The following is a 19,689-nucleotide window of genomic DNA, read 5'->3' as shown; positions in this document are numbered from 1 at the left end:
TTTGAGATGCAGAATAATAATTCATAGTGGAGCATATTTTTTGCACTAGACTGTCCTCCAATATCCATTATATTGTATATAGTCTGGTCTGGTGAATTCTAGGCGAATTTTAATCTCATGTTTAAAAAAAATTGTTACAGACTAGTTAATGAGTATTTAAATTCTTAAGTATTACGTTAAATAGGGAGATAAGTTTGTGGTGTTTGTAGCTGGATAGACACACTCTAGGTTTCAATGATTAATAGGTAGTGATGGGCGAATTTATTCGCCAGGCGCGAATTTGCGGCGAATTTGCGTGATTCGCCACCAGCGAATAAATTCGCGGAACACCCGCGAAAATTTGCGGCAAAAGTTTCGCCGGTGTCAAAAAAAATTTTCCCGAAAAAACTGAAGCCGGCGTCAAAAACTGCACCGGCGTCAAAAACGAGACGCCAGCGTCAAAAACGACACGCTGTTTCACAAATTTTTCGCCATTTCCCGAATTTGCAAATTTTTCGGCGAATTTGCAAATTTTTCGGCGAAGCAAAACGGCGCAAATTCGCCCATCACTACTAATAGGAGCATATCGTTTATTCTATCCAGCCATAGGTATGACAAAAACCTACATTTCATTGATGTGAGTTGATCTAACATTCCACACAGGGTCGGAGAGACACCGGAAAAAAAACCAATGGGCTCTAATCAGGAACTTTGGGAGCTCCACAGGCCCCCTCAACCCCAGTTACTCCTGCAAGTACGAAGTGGCAGCCAAGTCCAACACTGACTCCACCTGACTCACTTTTTACTCTAGGCTGGTGCTCCTCTTTGCTGTAAATTACACCAGCCCAGGGGACTTCTGTACAAGCACCACATAGTGATCTTCTTCTTCTTCTTTTTTCACCTCTTCATTTTTCTCCTGCCTGGGGCCAGTACACCCACTATAGGTCGAGAAGCCAAACTTTAAACAAAAAGTCAAGAAGAATGTAGATGTTTACAACGTGGTGCAGGAGCACTTGTACAACTTACTAAGTACTGTAAACCTTTTTAATCAATGGCAACCTCCTAACATTTATAACGATCCTTCTCCTTTAAATGGGATTGTTAGGGGCACATTTACTATTCGTCGAATATCGAGGGTTAATTAACCCTCGATATTCGACCATCAAAGTAAAATCCTTCGACTTCGAATATCGAAGTCGAAGGATTTACCACATTTCATTCGATCTAACGATCGAAGGGAAAATCGTTTGATCGAACGATTCGAAGGATTTTAATCCATCGATCTAACGATTTTCCTCCAATCAGAAATTACTTAGAAAGCCTATGGGGACCTTCCCCATAGGCTAACATTGGTGCTCGGTAGGTCTTAGGTGGTGAAGTAGGTGGTTGAAGTTATTTTTAAAGAGACAGTACTTCGACAATCGAATGGTCGAATATTCATAGTTTAAATCGTTTGATTTGAAGTCGTAGTCGAAGGTCGAAGTAGCCAATTCGATGGTCGAAGTAGCCAAAAAAAAACCTCGAAATTCAAAGTATTTTTCATTCTAATCCTTCACTCGAGTTAAGTAAATGTGCCCCTTCAGGGCCGCCATCAGGGGGGGACAGGGGGGACAAGCGTACCGGGCCCGGGCATGAAGGGGGGCCCGGCAGCGCTGCATTTTTTTGAAGATCCGGGCCCCCCTTACGAGCGCCCGAGCCGTACGTCTTGCCTCTTCAGTGCCGAATGCGGAAGTGCCGAAAAGCCGAAGCCGATGCGACGAAAAGACCCGAAGTCACGGAAAAAGCCGAAGTCCCGAAGTCACGAAGAGCCGAAAAGACCCGAAGTCACGAAAACAGCCGAAGCCGAAGTCCTGAAGCAGCGCAAAGACCCGAAGTCACGAAAACAGCCGAAGCCGAAGTCCTGAAGCGGTGAAAAGACCCGAAGTCACGAAAGGAGGCGAAGTTGAAGTACTGAAGCCATGAGTTCAATTCTACTGAACACCAGTTTGTGTTTTTTTTTTTTTTTAATCCCCTGGCCACCAATGTATTATTTTAATATTCTATAGGCCCCTGCCACCAATCTTTTTTTTAAAACTTTTGTTTTTGGGGCCCCAATTTTTTTTTTAACTCGTAAGGGGCCCCTTGCCACCATTGTTTTTTTTGGGGTTTTTTTTTAAAAAAAAAATTAATTTTCTTTTTGGTGGCCCCAAATTTTTTTAACTTGTAAGGGGGCCCCTGCCACCAGTTTTTTTTTTTTTCAAAAAAAAAATATTTTTTTTTTATATTTTTTTTGGGGCCCCAATTTGTTTTTAACTTGTAAGGGGGCCCCTGCCACCATTTTTTTTTTTCAAAAAAATTTTTTTTTCAAAAAAATTTTTTTTTGGGGCCCCAATTTGTTTTTAACTTATAAGGGGGCCCCTGCCGCCAATGTTTTTTTTTTTTTTTCAAAAAAAATAAATTTTTTCAAATTTTTTTTTGGGGCCCCAATTTGTTTTTAACTTAGAAGGGGGCCCCTGCCACCAATGTTTGTTTATTTTTTAGTTTTTTTTACATTTTTTTTTGTTGGGGCCCCAAGTTTTTTTTAACAGGGGGCCCCTGCCACCAATGTTTTTAAAAAAAAAAAAATTTTAATTTTTTTTTTTTGGGGCCCCAATTTTTTTTATAAGGGGGCCCTGACCATCAATAGCTTTTTACAACTTGTGTGGGGGGGGGTTACTTTTTTAGCGCTGATGTCTGTGTGGTCTTTTAACTGCGATGTGGGCGGGATATGGGGCGGAGCTTGGTCGTCAGTGTGGGCGGGGCCCAGGGGGCCCCAAAAATTTTGTTGTACGGGGCCCCGTGATTTCTAATGGCGGCCCTGTGCCCCTTAATGTCCTTTCCAACCCTCGCTTGACACCATTAAAAACTCTCCAAACCCATCCTTCCTCTCTGATTATGTCAGAGGTGGGTAGAGATGTCGCGAACTGTTCGCCGGCGAACTTGTTCGCGCGAACATCGGGTGTTCGCGCTCGCCGGAAGTTCGGCGAACGTCGCGCGACGTTCGCCATTTTGGGTTCGCCATTGTTGGCGCTTTTTTTTGCCCTCTCACCCCAGACCAGCAGGTACATGGCAGCCAATCAGGAAGCTCTCCCCTGGACCACTCCCCTTCCCTATAAAAACCGAAGCCCTGCAGCGTTTTTTCACTCTGCCTGTGTGTGCTGAAGAGATAGTGTAGGGAGAGAGCTGCTGCCTGTTAGTGATTTCAGGGACAGTTGAAAGTTTGCTGGCTAGTAATCGTTTTGATACTGCTCTGTTATTGGAGGGACAGAAGTCTGCAGGGGTTTGAGGGACATTTAAGCTTAGGTAGCTTTGCTGGCTAGTAATCTACCTTCTACTGCAGTGCTCTGTATGTAGCTGCTGTGGGCAGCTGTCCTGCTTCTGATCTCATCTGCTGACTGCTGCAATAACAGTAGTCCTTGTAAGGACTGCTTTTATTTATTTTTTTGTTGTTTTACTACTACTACTACTACTACTACTACTATAAGAGCCCAGTGCTATTAGTCTAGCAGTGTTGGGGAGTGGGACTGGTGTGCTAATCTGCTGCTCCTAGTAGTTCAGCAGCACCAACTTTAATTTTTTTTTTTTAATATTCATTTTTTTTTATTTTACTTTTTTTTATTTTACTACCGCTGTAGTAGTGTATAAGTTGACCTTTTAGGCATTATTTGCCCTGTAGGCATTATTTGCACACTGTTTTCTTCAACCCGCCATCGAGCTGTGTGACCTTGTTCACATTCTGTCTAAATATCCATAATATTACCGTCTCCAGAAAAAACACCGGAGTCACTTTTTTCAAGCAGCCATAATATATTTTACGTAATGGCGAAAAATGACTATTTTCAGCATTTATATGGCATATTTTTTCTGGCAACTGTGCTTCAGTGGCTGCGTCCAAAAAAACTGGGCAAACAATGCCTACAAGGTCAACGTATGGCAGTTGTTTAAAGAGAACAGTAGATTACTAGCCAGCAAAGCTACCTAAGCTAAAATGTCCCTCAAATCCCTGCAGACTTCTGTCCCTCCAATACAGAGCAGTATCAAGCAGATTACTAGCCAGCAAACTTACTATCATCTGTCCCTGAAATCACTAACAGCTCTCCCCCTACACTATCTCTTCCAAGCACACACAGGCAGATTTTTCAGATACATTTTTGCCCTTGATCCCCCTCTGGCATGCCACTGTCCAGGTCGTTGCACCCTTTAAACAACTTTAAAATCATTTTTCTGGCCAGAAATGTCTTTTCTAGATGTTAAAGTTCGCCTTCCCATTGAAGTCTATGGGGTTCGCGAACCGTTCGCGAACCGCTCGCGTTTTTGCGCAAGTTCGCGAATATGTTCGCGAACTTTTTTTCCGACGTTCGCTACATCCCTAGAGGTGGGCGGAGTAAGACAGTGCTTGGGACTATGGGAAATTCCAGAGCCACACATTACCTGCAGATTTGGGACTTAAAAATCAGGGAGGCCCTCTGCTAGAATCTGAAGACACATCCCAAACCAGAAAGAGGTCTCACTATCACAGAGGTATCCTATCACAGTAACTACACAGAATCAACACCTCTGTAAATTTTAGATGTCACCTCTTTGAAGAGTTACAATGTGCCATTGTGATTGGATTAGTGGAAGAGTTTATTTGCCGAGAGCTTCCCACACCAGTCATTTGAACTGAAGAAGCTGCTTGGATGAGTAGTGAAACGTCTTCAATGATTACTCCGCAAGTCCAGTTGCTCTAGATTTACCTACTCTAGATATTAAGGGGCATATTTATCAAAAGGTGAATAGAGCTTTCCGCACATCATCAGGGGAGAGTCTAACACTCTCTATTCATTTGTATGGGATATTAAGGATCATATTTATTAAAGAGGGAACTCAGACCTCACTTTTGATTGATATGCCCCAATATGTCTTTGAGTATTCATAGGTACACAGGGTTGCTTCTACCATGAGGCAAGGTGAGAACCTTATATCAGGCAATAGTAGGTCACAGGTTCCTAGGGGTTGCAAAAAGCTGCTTCTGGTATCCGTAAGACCCATTCCTGTTTTTTAAAGCAGAAACGTGTCTCTTCTAATGCAGAGTGGAATTGTATTCATGGTGGGCTGGCATCAGCAAGTGTATCCAGGGAGTAGGGAGCACAGAATCACCCCTGGAGAACATTAAGCTATTTAAGGTAGTTGAAACTAAATGACTGTCCACAGTGTCGGACTGGGGTGTCCGGGGCCCACTGGGAATGCCAACTGGGGCCCCCTCAGCCGCAGGTGCCAGTAAACCCCTACAATCACCAGGCTCTTACAGTTTCCAGCATACAATTGCCTGCCAGAAGTAGAAGCAGGCCTACAAGTGTCTTTCCCTGTATCCTGCTGGCCCAGTCCAACCTTGACTATCCATGAAAAGTATCTTAACTCCTGATTGTACTTCTATGGCCACTCATACAGTGACTCCCCTGGGAACAATACCCCTTACTATTCTGGCACCTCAAGGATTTCTTCTTGGTAATTTCCCCATGACTAGTTTCCCTTTTCCCCGTATACAATAAACCCAAAAGAAGCCTTAGGGATCAATTCAGCAAGAACAACCTACTCAATTTGCTCATAGTCTGTTAAAAGCGATACAATAAACCTATGGTATTCCGTTGGAGTAGTCACCATTCTACAGGAAAATCTGAGGGTATAATTTGTATGGATTCACTGCCGTAATAGTCTTCGTAATTACAGTACTTTCACCATACAATCTCCCTTAAAATACAATATTGATGTAGAGGGGTCAATGGAACATGAGATAGTTCACTTTCATACAATTATAGTCTATGGTTTTACTTGCTCTGCCCCCAGCATTACTCACATTCCTCTTCTAGCAATTACCAGAGCCCGTTATGAAACAAAACACCATGAAGGATTCTGGTAATTAGTACAATACCGAGCTATATCTTCATTACAATAAACATATTCCTTTGTGTTTATCTGTTGTTTTCGGTGCAGATTACACAAAAGAATTTGTTTATTGTAATGAAGATTACAGAGCGATGTCGTTACATCATAATCCAACTTGTTCTCTATCATTTCTAAAATCACAGTCCTCACATTGGCGGGCGCTTGTCTATCTGTTGCACTTTGATGTTTCAGAAAACAATTACACTTTGAAATTCTTTTTTAATACCTCAGATGAGGCCTTTGGGTTTTACGTTTCATAGACTTTTCAGAAACGATGTTGGCAAAGATGGGGGAGAAAGACGGAACAGTGTAAGATGTATGAGCCTTGGCTTTAGATTGTACAATGGATTATCTACACTTATGGGCACGTTTATCCTGCTGGATTCTTAGATATTCAGACTTTCATGGCATCGATAGACCAATTAAATGATGAATTCTATAAATACAGATCCAACTTCTTCTAGTCTTGGCCTATAAGATTTGTTATTTCATCCCAGCCAAAAGAACAACTAAAGGAAGAATATAATTAGCAGAAACGAAGATGGAGAACTACTGGAGGCACAGATCTTGACTGCCAAAGGGCTGTGGCTACTTTGGGCTGGTACAAAAAGCTAAAACATAATGGACAACATTTCTGCACTACTTTTTACTTAAGTTCTAGTTCTCCTGTAAGTCTTAAAAAGAAACAAAGATTCTAGGGGATTTGCCTAGACACAGCTTGTGTGACCCCCATAGTGAATCATGTTGAACCTCCAAGTTTCAAAACAACATTGAGTTTGCATGTTCAATTAAAGTTGGATTAAAGCAGAAGGTTTGGTAGAGGGAACTTAAACTAGAAAGACCAAGAAAGAGCTTGCGTTCTCTGCTTCAGGCTTCAATCATTGTTTTGATAGTAGGCGACTAGACTTATTGCCCTTGCGGCCGTTCCTCGTCGCAGGTAAGAGAGCGGCTGGGGAGGATGGGTTTTCTAATTAGCTATAGAGGAAGCAGACGCCACATTCGGGGGCCCCCCTGCTCCCCAGGCTCCCCTGCAACTGCAGGGTCTGCTTCATCTATAGTTACGCAACTGACCCAAGACAATGGGGTATATTTATCAAAGAGTGAAGTTAATAGTGAAGTTCCGCCATTAGAGTGAAATTCCGCCACTTCCCATTCGTTTCTATGGGGTTTTTAAAGGCTTATTTATCAAAGGGTGAAATTTCACTTTCACCCATTGATTAATACGCCTTTCAAAATCCAATAGAAATGAATGGAGAGCTGCGAAATTTCACTCTAGTGGCGGAACTTCACTCTTTGATAAATTTACCCCAATATCTGCAAGGATTTTGCATATTTCCCCATGTTTGTGTGGGGTTCTTCCCAAAAAAACACACAGGCAGGTTCACTGGCTCCAAATAAAATTGCCCGTAGTGTCTGTATGTGATAAGAGCTCCATTGTAAATGGAATATAATATATTGTAAAGCAGAAGAATATATCCCCTAGGGCAGTTTCCACACAATTAGACCTTGACCAATTCATTTGCATTTCCAAGATCATGCATTCCTTTAAATATCTTGTGGTTTCTTGTAGGAAAGTCCTAGGTGGTGTTATGCTGGTCTGTTATCTCCCCACCTGGCCCGTTGATGGACCTTTGGTGTTTGGGTATTTGTAACTCACTTTAATGTCATCTCTGTAAGGTTTCAACTGTGATTTATCCAGGAGTGATTGACCTATACACAGAATTAATTGTCATATATTTATATATTTATTTATATATATATTGGCTCGTTGTTACATTAATATTACAGTAGCCAGGGACCTTACAATCAATGGGAGAGAATATAACAATGGGATACCAAGGCCCTGCTTAGAATCTGTATTTATAGTTGGTTTGGTTGAGCTTTATTCTCTCCCCTGGACAAAAATACTCAATAACAAAACCAGGAGTAAATGTACATAATATACAGTGTCGGACTGGCCCACCGGGATACCAGGAAAACTCCCGGTGGGCCAAGGTGTATGTGGGCCTCTTGCTTCTGACCATTTAGCCTATTTCATGGTCATTCCCTATTTATTTATGAGAAAAAGAGGCTTAATAATGGAAGAATAGAGTATATTGTGTAGAGACTAGGAGAATAAAGAGATTTAGTGAGGAAAGGAGGTATAATAGTTTCGAAAGTGGGCCCTCAGTCTAAGGTCTCTGGTGGGCCCCTGGCATCCCAGTCCCACACTGATAATATCGCATTAGATACAATGCGCCCTCATTCTCGTTTTTGTCACACTCCGTACTGGATACAACATTATCCCTAACAGCAGGTAAAAGTGCTGATATTTACCAGTCAAAATGCCATTTCTTAATGTACTTTTCATATGAACGATGAACACTATCATTGCAAGGAGCCATTCGCTTTCCCTGTACTTTGCCGACCTTGATTTCCACCTAATGTTGTTACGTTTTAATGCACTTCATTTGAGAATGGATAGCGCTATTCATCTTTTCTGTCGATTCTTAGTTTTAAGTCAAAGAAGAACATTTTTTTGAAGCACACAAAAAAAAAACACATTCTGTACAATCAGGTCGACATAATGATGAATTAACTGCCAAAGAAAGACAAACCCTGAATCCTTCTTTAATGAAAGATGAATGACTGGTCCATTAAAAATGTAAATAATAAGTATTATCTTTGTCTATAAATACAGTAACAGGGTCATGCTACAAACTCTGTGGGGGGCTTAGTCATATATTCATATATTAAAAGACAAATTTGCTTCAGACCTGGGGTGGCGGGGGCCCCACTAGGGCCATGACCTACCGGGGGTTTTCCCGGTCTCCTGCCGGCCCAGGACTGTCTATGTACAGTATCTCAACTCCTGATTGTACTTCTATGGCCACTCATACAGTGACTTCCCCGGGAACAATACCCCTTACTCTACTATTCTGGCACTTCAAGGAATGATTCCCTTCCTTGGTAATTTCCCCATGAATAGTTTCCCTTTTCACTGCATACAGTAAACCCAAAAGAAGAGTCCCTGTTGCAGTGAAGCTTACAATCCAAGTTCCCTACCCAGCACCCACACACTAGGGGACATACTTTGATCACTGGCTTCATTAACTGTTGTGAGCAAGATTAAGATCTTTCTCTCTGATCATCTTACATTTTTTTATTGATTGATTGATTTTATTTCCCCCCCCCACTCCGTACTTGATTTTGTATGAACCTGATAACTGTAGGATGATAAATTCATCAAAAGACAACTTGACACCCCATTTCCATTATAACCACTTAGACGGTAATCAGCTGGTTTTGAGATGTATTCTACAGGTATTTCCATACTGAATCACCTGGAAAAGCCTACCCTGAAGACCAGAAAGGTGCTTTCTAGGTCAAACAATGACCCAGTACACACACCAAGTTGGGTTATCAGCCAATCAATTTTGGTGCAATCTCAGGGAGAACATATAGTTGCCTGGCTCGTATTGAACCTATGGCCACAGGGCTAGAATCTTAAGTTTGATTCCAAGCATTTCTTACAAGGAGACTGTCTCCCTGTGGCTGAGTCTTTCTCAGGGAGAACACACAGAGCCTTGCCTGGAACTGAACCTAGAACCACAGAGCTGGGTCTTAGGTTCGATTCCAACAAAGGCACTATCTTCATGGAGTTTCTAGATATCTGTATGTGAGTGTAATAGGGATATTAGATTGTAACAAGCTCCACTGGAGCAGGGACTCAAGTGAATGTTGTATAATCTCTATACTGCATTACAGAATATGTTGGGGCTACATAAGTAAATTATAGTAATATTAACCTGGACTTCCCCAAAGTTTATGTTAATTCTTTTTCGTTATGAGGCATGCACCCTATAACAAGCATAAAATAAAAGCTATCATATATATATATATATAATTAAAACTGACATTTATCTGTCATCTCTCTATATATCTTACTTTCTATCTTCCTACATCATGTATCTATTTGTCTCTTTGGTATGATCACCTATTTGCAATTTTGCATATACTTTCTAGTAGGGATGCACCGAATCCACTTTTTTGGATTCGGCCGAACCCCCGAAACCTTCACGAAAGATTCGGCCGAATACCGAACCGAATCCGAACCCTAATTTGCATATGCAAATGAGGGATGTGAAGGAGACATTTTTTTTACTTCCTTGTTTTCTGACAAAAAGTCACGCAATTTCCATCCCCGCCCTAATTTGCAGATGCAAATTAGGATTTGGATTCGGTTCGGCCGGGCAGAAGGATTCGGCCGAATCCGAATCCTGCTGAAAAAGGCCGAATCCTGGCCGAATCCCGAACCGAATCCTGGATTCGGTGCATCCCTACTTTCTAGGTAACTGCTTATAGAGACTTTCTTTCAGGGAGAACATACCGAGCCTTGCCTGGAACTGAACCTAGAACCACAGGTCTGGGTCTTAAGTTCGATTCCAGCAAGAGCACTATCTTCATGGAGTTTCTAGATATCCGTAGGAGAGTGTGATCTGGACATTAGATTGTAAGCTCCACTGGCGCATGGTCTGAAGTGAATGGTGTATAATCTCTGTACTGCATTACAGAATATGTTGGGGCTATATAAGTAAATTATAGTAATATTAACCTGGACTTCCCCAAAGTTTATGTACATTTTTTGTTGTTATGAGGCATGCACCCTATAACAAAGAAAGCATAAAATCAAAGCCATTCTGCTACCACTAAATCAGAGCGGAAGTACAGGCAGGAGTTATTGGCAGACCTTGCACCGGGCAGAATGTACAAACAATTGCTCTTCCACTTCACCCTGATACAGTGGGTTGATGATAACAATTTAAAAACAAACACTGAACATTATCAGATGCTAAAATGGATTATCTGCAGGGCCGGGATATGAGAGAAAACATTTTACTAAGTGGAAACAGGCTGCCTAATGAAATCCAGAGGAGGAAAACCATGCGGCTTCCAAGACATGGACAAAGCCTTTGTTACAAGCTCAGAGATGCAAATAAACGCATGTTGTGCCTTCTGTCATGAACAGACTTGTAAACATGAGAGTCTTGGGTGGAAAACTACTGCAACATTTTGTACATGTAGTCAGGACCAGCAGTGCAGAAGATAGCAAAGAGCAGAGACAAAGCCTGTTTTGTTTGTTACAGCAAAAATTGCCCACCTCTCATCAGGGCCCAGGGCAGTGGTCCCTGTTTGAACTGTAGTAACTTTTGGATACCCAATAGCATGCGGACTGATATCCTGAGCCTAACATTCAGGCTCCGGGTTCATTCAAGTTAATTACACCCCATTTTATATTTTATGCTTCTGTGAAATCCTCATGGTGGGATTACTAAATATAAATAGTTTCCCCTGGAATGTACATTGTACTTAATTTGCATTTATTTCTCTATATACAGTATTGACTCGGAAAGAACAGTATTTACAGCGCCATCTTGTGGCAAATGTCAGAGCTTAGCGGCAGTGCAGTATTATAGCATCCTGGGATTCTCCCATATCACATGCTCTGCACATGCCACATCTGATTGCAAACAAATGCCTTTGGTTTGTTTTTGTATCTGTCATCTATGTATCTGTCATCTATCTATCTATCTATCTATCATCTACGTATCTGTCATCTATCTATTTATCTTTCTTCTATCTATGTATCTATCTATCTATGTATGTATCTGTCATCTATGTATCTATCTGTCATCTATCTATCTATCTATCTATCTATCTATCTATCTATCATCTATCTGTCTATCTAACTATCTTTCTACATCATGCATCTATTTATCTCTTTGGTATGTTTAGGGTTGGACTGGAGGCCCACCGGGGCTGCAAACAACGAACCCTCCTGGCAATCCCCTGGGGCCTCCTCCCAACCTCCAATTGCCGAGCACGGTTTGCGCATGAACGAACAAGTCACGCCGTGTTAATGTGCAAGCACAGCAGGTTCAGTTCTTTATAGGGATCTGGGCCAGTGGGGCCCATTAGGGCCGGTGCCCACCAGGTTTTTTTCCCGATGTCCGGTTGGCCCAGTCCGACCCTGGGTATGATCACCTATTTGCATGTAAATTCTAGGTTACTGCTTATAGAGACTCCTCAGCTCATAGGACAAATGATGGTTAAAGGGCTCCCTGCACATTTAGAACTAAGGTACCACCACAGAGATCTATTTTAAAGGCAGATGCATTAAAGCCAATTAAAGGCTGTTGCCCAAAGGTGGTGGTGATCCTTCTACTCACTCAGTTATAAGGAAGACCAACAAAACTATTAATGTCTGTGTAGAAACAATGTCAGATACAATGATTTGGGGATAAAAAGAAAGAAACAAAAATCTGCTATTTGGGGAACCTTTAGAGTCAAAGTGAATTCATCTGAAGCACTGCAAAGCATTACGGTTATTTGAGGCTTCATTGTTCTATTCTCACACTCAAACCCTTCTCAGACACAGACAGAGTTTTGTTAGTGATTCAAAGAGGGGCTACTGCTCAGAACCTATCAGGCATTTGTACTGTAGGTAAGAAGAGTGAGGGACTGCACATATAGTAGAACAAGATGGTGGCAATGACACTTCATTTGGAGCAACTCCTACTGAGCCAAAGAATGTTGGGGGAGGGGGGTACTAAAATTTCTAATTCAAAACCTAGAAAGGCAATAGATTTTTTTCTGTCCCTAGGGCTGATGGAACCCAGGGCAAAAGCACAAAGAACAAAGTTATGAAGTCTCTCCATTGTATTGGTGAAAGAGGACATTCCACTCATCAGTTCTTTCATATTAGCAATTTTTATTATATAGAAGATGTTTTTTATTCATTACTTTTGCATATTAAAATTTTTTTCTTAACATTGCAACTTTTAATTGCAAATAGCCCATTATCTCATACGTCGGTCCCTAGTAGGAAGCCTGATAGTATCATGACTACAGTCAACCAGTAGAAGACTGCCGATTATTTTATAGCCAGGAATGTTCATGCATAAATGGATGCTGATAGGTATCTTTCTAAACATGCACCCTGTTGAACAGAGAAGAGGAATGTGTGACTATGAGTTGAAGTTACAAGCAGCCATCCTCTTATGAACAAATTGACAGATGGGACATCTAGATTACACAGAGCTAGCACTCTATGTAAGTTGGGTGTCTCTTTCTCTAGGGGGCTTATTCCAGCATTTGGAGTGAGTTTTTCCCAACAACATTCATGGCTAAATCACACGACACTCGCCCAGCACCGTCGCCGCGATCTCCCAGATACACCTAAAAGCCCAGCTTGAAGGCCAGTTAGGGTGAGATTTGTGGTTAATATGGAATTGATTTCCTAGATATACTTGAACTATGACTGAATGAAAACTACATCAATGTTTTCCAGCATCTACAATTAGCAGAAGAGACCCAAGTATAAAGTATAATGGTAATTATTAATCCCTGTTCCGGAAGTGCCCCAAAGAGTCAATGTCCAAGTGCAGAGTCCCTTGTGAGAGGTATCTACTTTCATTAGTGTTACCAATAATTAATAAAGTATCCTTTTTTTTCTCCTGGATTATCTCAAATGTTTTTGTTGTCCAGCAAGCTCCTTCAGGTGAAAAACATCCCAGGTACTTTTATGGCCAGCAGCACATGTCCTTAGTTGGACCACTGCTTAGTTCTTTGGAAGCCCAAGAACTATCCCACCCTCTGCCACTAATGTTCCAACATCTGCAGTACAGTGCTGTCCAAGATTTTCCATGTTGTGGGTCAATTATTCTCTATGTCACACGTTTGGGAGTCAGGTTATCATAAAACCATGATATCATATAAAGAGGTCTATAGAATTCTTGGACAGGTTGGAGTTGGCCCTGGTCCACAGGTGTAACGCTCACTCATCCTGGTGGACTAGTGGCGGGGACGCCCGCCGTGTGGTTCTTCCTCCTACAAATGCTGGTAGTCACTAGGGTGAGCACAGCGCGTACTTCCGGGTTTTACGCGCCGTGCATGTCACGTCATCACACAGAGTGGTGCAAAATTCAAACTACTTAAAGGGGCTTTGAATCCAAACTCATTGCCCGTTGTTAGGTCTACTTTGCTAGTATCCTGGGTGGGATTTCTTTGTGTATGATTCCTGGTTTTGATCCCAGTCTGTCTGATTATTCTGAACACCAATACTGACCCTTCCCTGTCTGACTATCCTTGAACTCTGCCCGCACCGACCCCGGCCTGCCTGACTATGCTTTTGTCTATTCCTAGAATTGTACCTTCCATCCAAAACCTTGATAACGACCGTGCCCCTTTGCCAGTCTAGAACCCTTGCTTGGCTCCTCTCTTATTAAGACCTGGCGGCATCCGATTAGTGGAGGGCTCCTCCCGAATTGAAAGGCGGCTGCTACAAGTGAAAGCAGAGCCGAGACCAGGGAGCCTAGTTATTTGTTCTGGATTTAGGGAGCCAATCGTGACAACAGGCAGACCTTGTCTAATGGAAAGCCTTCAAAGAAGAACAGAAGCTGTTCTATCAGTATAGCAGGTAGGTCCAGCTTCATGATAGTACCCTTTTGATGGGAATAAGGTGGGACAAGAAGTTGTCTCGATACTTTTGGCCATATATTGTACATTTACAAGGCCACAAAGAAGAAGAATTATCTCCATGACGTCCTTCTTGACTGCCTTCTAAATTCATGGTACGTCCTCCTGTTCCAGCTTTCATTTTGCCTGCTGCTTTGTATTTCTCCATGTCCTTAAATGTTTCTATTAAATTATTTTTAATGAACAAAGCCAAGTGCCCTAGTACAGACTGTAATGTGTTGTTTGTTTGCCTTCTGGACTGCCAATGAGGGATCAGAGCATGTTTAATGGTAAAGTTGAATTACCAGATAGCTGTTGATCAAATGCATCATAAATGATTAGTTTTGTACAGAATCCTGAATAATAAATCCTGATTGGGGAATTGATCAATCCATGCTGAACCCTCATAATATCTGTCTCTTAGTTTGTGGTGGAATACGACAAAATACAAAAAAATGCTTATTTACAGAATACGTTCCATTCATTGTTTTCTGCCTCCCCGTCTCTTTAACAAGACTTTGTTTTCGGATTACTCTGCAATTTAATAATATTTGCCTTCGTGTTTTTAATGCACAAACATTTTCTGCTGAACATTCTAATTAAAGCCCCGCGCGCATGACTGAGTTTGCCTTTGGGCACAAAAATATATGAAAATCAGAAATAATTCTTCCTCCGTTTCTCTTGTGTTTCTCCGTGCCCTCTTTCCCCTCCCAGAGACTTATTAAAGATTTTAGCATTTGTAACCATGAAGGGATGACACTAGAATACAATATTTGAGGGGATATTTCATCTAAGTGGGGACAAAAAGGAACTAGTCATAGACAGTTTCAGACTGGACCACCGGGCTACCAGGAAGAGTCCAGGTGGGCCCTCCTGCTCACCAAACGTTTTCCATGTATGTCTATACCTTGAACATTCCCCAGTTCTATGTGAGAACAAAGACAAGAAAGGATAGAAGGATACATGATAATATGTTAATGAGAAGTGATGAAGAGTAGTGATAGGAGAATAAATTTGCCCGGCGTGAATTTCCGTGTTTCGCCGCCGGCGAATAAATTCGAGAAACTGCCACGAAAATTTACTGGCGGATGCGCATTGGAAAAGTCGCTCGCATCAAAACCGTCATGCTTCATCATTATTTGGGTGCCCATTGACTTTAACGCCAGCGTCTAAATCAATGTGGGTGTCAAAATTCCTGCTTTTCAGCTCTCTAACTCTGAGTTAGTCAGTGACTATAAGGGGGGCCACATGGGACATAACTGTTCAGTGAGTTTGTAATTGATCCTCAGCATTCAGCTCAGATTCAAACAAAACAGTTATGGCCCATGTGCCCCCCCCAAGTCTCTAATTGGTTACTGCCTGGTAACCAATCAGTGGAAACCAAGAGAACCGAAAGCAGGAAGTAGTGTTCTGGCTATTATGTTACACATCCAGTCACTCCAGCCTTTATACATTACATTTTTGCCTAACTAACTATATTAGAAACATGTTTTATTTTGCATATACAATCTATTTACCCAGTTTTTATTTTTATACTGAACTGTTCCTTTAACTTCAAATATATAGACCACCAGCCTTTCTGCCCCTTAGAATTGTTGGCAGCTGCTCTATAATTTCCGTATTCTTCTAATCAAATGCTCCAAACTGGAAGGCTGCCCCTACTATAGGGGTGTCGGAGCAGTGACCGAGGGGGTTCAACCTGAGGACCAGTTATTGGGAGGTTTTGGGACAATGCCTGTTTTCTCTCGGAAATACTCCAGGAAATGTTGCTTTGTTATTTGTTAGTTCATTTGAGATCTGGGAAAACCTTATTTTCTGCAATGGATATTCATTAAACTATAGCTAAAACAGCAATGTTTAAATATATCTATGAGCCAAGGGGTCCCAGACCATAGTTGAACTTTAGAGGGGTGGTCGGCTTTAACTGAAATAGTCTGAAAACCACTAATGGGTAGTGATGGACAAAACGTGAATTTTCACGTTTCACGTTTCTCGCGTCAAATTTGACGTGGGCGTTAAAGTCAATGGGCGTCTGAATAATATTGAAGCACAATGGCTTTGACGCGAGCGACTTTTCCGACGCGTGTTCAAATGCCGGTGAATTTTTGAGGCAGTTTCGCGAATTTATTTGCGGGCAGTGAGACGTCTGGTGCATTTATTCGCCCATCACTACTAATGGACTGTGACAGCTTTTAGAATTGAGTTATAAACCAGCAGTGCTCACTATATCCATATATACATGATATTTTTGTTTTTCTGGGAGATATTTTGTTAAAAGCAGAAAAACAACAATGAAGGATGTGCTACGCAGGCTGGTTTGAGCTAGTTTATCCAGAATGTGGGGTTAATCAAAATAAATGCTCTCACAAATGCACTTCTTGCAGGGGAATAGCCTGGATTCCATTCTTCAGAAGAATGTAGTTAATTCCTTATTCTGTTAAGTTGGATAAGCCACATTCTTTTGCCGGAGAGAGCGACCCTGCCAACAGTAAGAGAGATGGGAGATTGGAGATATTCTCTGTGCTTTCCAGCTGTTGTCTTTGCTCTTATCTGTTTCCGTAGCCCTAATGCCATCTGAAAGCCAACACCGAATCTATCAGAAGATAAATACATTGCTGCAAACATGCCCTTTATGAAGAATTCCAACCCAAAATGCTAATATTTCACAGCAGAGAGGAATAATCAAAGCCGTTATTAATTACCCTTCCTGTGTCGCTACCCTCAAAATTGCACATTGTTTTGGGTATAAAAATTTGACATAAACAAACCTTCATATTTTTATTGTCCCCATGGAGCAAATGTGTGTATTTGTACATTTATTTGTTTTTATCGGTTCCAACTTGCAGTTTTAACCAAGGGGTTTTGATGCATCCATTACCATGATTATCCAACAACCAGATGATCTTTTCAATAACACAACTGTAATCCATTTCACAATCCTGAAGAAGATTCAAGGGCATTCACAGTTCTAATTTCCAAATCACATGATAAAAGCAGACAAGATCCATCTATCGGTTAAACTGCTCGACTTGATGGAGCAGTGAGGTATCAAAGTCCATTCCTCATAGAACACAAATGTTCACTGGAGAGCCAACGAAAGATCAACACGTTTCTCAAGAAAATGGTAACTTTACCTGAAGACTCCCCGATAAAACAATATAAACTCCAGTGAATCCTTTGGTTTGATTTATTATAATTACTATAAAGAAACTGGGCAAGATTTGGATGAATCTCCATTTAATTATTAACGCCTATAAATTAAATGCGTTCCACAAGATCATTGTGAGCCACCCCAAACCAGTATATAATAACACAAACTTTCTCTCATATATCTATATAGCTTGACTTTTATTCCCCGTTGGTAATTACCACTTTAGAACTGATTAAAGCAGTAAGAAGAAAAGCCTGTATTAACTCATGAATATATTTTCAGGTCGCTAGGAGATAAAATACAGAGGGTCACTAAGTAAAAGAATGAGGCGCTGCACTGTTTGATCTCTCGAAACATAATTCACACTTAAATGTTAATCAAACACAAAATAAAGCTCCAGTAAGTGAACATTGAGATGCCTAATGCATGTTTTAAAAGATTTACGCCTTAATAAAAGGCTTTGCAGTCAAAGAGAAATGTTTCCGTTGTGTCAACAGCTTCTCCTTTGGTCGAATAAGTGAAGCGGCAGCAGTTCTAAATGAGCAAGGGGATTAAAACCTATTACTCTAATGGCTAACAAGTGAAAGATTTGGTTGAGTGCAAAATGTGGTGGGATTCGCCCACATCCTGGTTTCGGTTCATTCTTAAAGTAGAAGGAAAGCTACCGAAGCATTTTGTTGCCGATAGATTAGCTGCAATAGTGCAATCTAGAACACTATATTTATTCTGCAGAATGCTTTACCATACCTGAACAGCTCTAGAAGTTCTCTTTGTTTAGGATAGCAGTTGCCATATTACCTTGGTGTGACATTACTTCCTGCCTGAGTCTCTTCCTGCTCACTTATAGCGTGGGCTCAGATTACAGCAGGAAGGGGAGGAGTCAGGGGGAGAGGAGCAAACTGAGCATGCTCAAGCCCTAGCCCTGGAGGTTTAAGCTAAAAACAGTAAGTCTGATACAGAAGCCCATGAGTACACAATAGAAGGAAAAAAATGCTGTGTTTCTTCTGACAGCGGACTCAGAGCAGCATTTCTTTAAAGGATTACTGGTGTATTTATATAGATATTTCAGATAAAGCTTACTGAATTTTAGCCTTTCCTTCTCCTTTAACTTTAATGATTATTCCTAGTTGCTATGGGAGTTGTCATGGAGCTCATAGTTATTTTACCTATCACTGCCTTAGAGTGATAGAGCCCAAAAGGCTTCTTGTTATACAAATCCGAGTCATTTGGATATAAAATTTTTGGAGATATTTGGCTGAGGTAGCTCGGTGTATCCCATCATGCCATTCCATATAAATAGTTGATTATCCTACCTTTTTCCACTGATATCAGAGTTGGAACATGTTGTGCCTGTGCGACAATAAAGTTGCCCCAGGAACTGCCAAATATGGATGTCGGAAGTGGCACATATAGAGGCTAAGTTGGAGGTAATACACAACATCATATTTCTTGATAAAAATAAGATGTTTGGATATAGCAAACATAGTAACAGAGCGTTAGGTTAAAAAAAGACACAGGTCCATCAAGTTCAACCTTTTATCTCTATTTTAATCTGCCTAACTGCCAGTTGATCCAGAGGAAGGCAAAAAACCCCATCTGAAGCCTCTCCAATTTGCCTCAGAGGGGGAAAATTCCTTCCAGTCCCTGGATCAACTTGTACTATGAGCTATCTCCCATAACCCTGTATTCCCTCACTTGCTAAACACGATCCAACCCCTTCTTAAAGCTATCTAATGTATCAGCCTGTACCACTGATTCAGGGAGACAATTCCACATCTTCACAGCTCTCACTGTAAAAAACCCCTTCCGAATATTTAATTAGAACCTCCCTTCTTTTAATCGGCATCAGCATCAGCTTGAAAGACCTAGTGGTAAGGAACAAGTCCCAATATAGGACCCTATTAGAGAAGTATTCACACCAGTTCCTAGCAGGAGCTTATATCATGGCATGTATGAGTATAAAAGGCAGCAGTTCCTAAATTAACCATTAAAAGCTATTAACACAATTCATCATTTTTGGATTTAGCCAAATAGTGAATCCTACTCTAAAGATTTGGCCGAACACCAAACAAATTCAAAGTATAATTTGCATATGTAAATTAATTGACACTTGAGAAAAC

This window comes from Xenopus laevis, chromosome 7S (assembly GCF_017654675.1).
Source record: "Xenopus laevis strain J_2021 chromosome 7S, Xenopus_laevis_v10.1, whole genome shotgun sequence".
Lineage (NCBI taxonomy): Eukaryota > Metazoa > Chordata > Amphibia > Anura > Pipidae > Xenopus > Xenopus laevis.
This window is presented reverse-complemented; position numbering follows the sequence as displayed.